This window comes from Populus euphratica, unplaced genomic scaffold, assembly GCF_000495115.2.
Source record: "Populus euphratica unplaced genomic scaffold, PopEup_1.0 scaffold50.1, whole genome shotgun sequence".
Lineage (NCBI taxonomy): Eukaryota > Viridiplantae > Streptophyta > Magnoliopsida > Malpighiales > Salicaceae > Populus > Populus euphratica.
This window is the reverse complement of record NW_011499870.1, coordinates 677,986-678,373: the sequence shown is the minus strand read 5'-3', so window position 1 is coordinate 678,373 and position 388 is coordinate 677,986.

The window sequence follows — 388 nt, the reverse complement described above, 5'->3', positions numbered from 1 at the left end:
TGGGGGCGCAATAGAGGGGGGGTTTGGTCATGGTCATGCATGGAAGCATTTCCCGAAGAGAATCGAATCCCCCTTTCTTTTTGCTGTTTTAACACAGTTTTGCTACAGCCTTCTTTAACATTCCCCAAGAAAATGATGGGTGTGTTGCCTTTCATGGTGTTCTAATTTCTATCGCTAGCTCGTAGTTGTTTCTCTTCTCTTTCTCTAAAGGGAGGAGAGAAAGAGAGAGAACGGGCAATCGAGAATAAAACTTAAGAGGGGATTGAGAATATTAATTATGAGAAGCTACTGCAAAGGAAAATGACAGTGAAAAAGCCATTACAGTAGTGAAGAAGAAGAAGAAAGAGGAAAAGAAAAGATGGTCAAAATCTGAAACCTCGAAGACTTC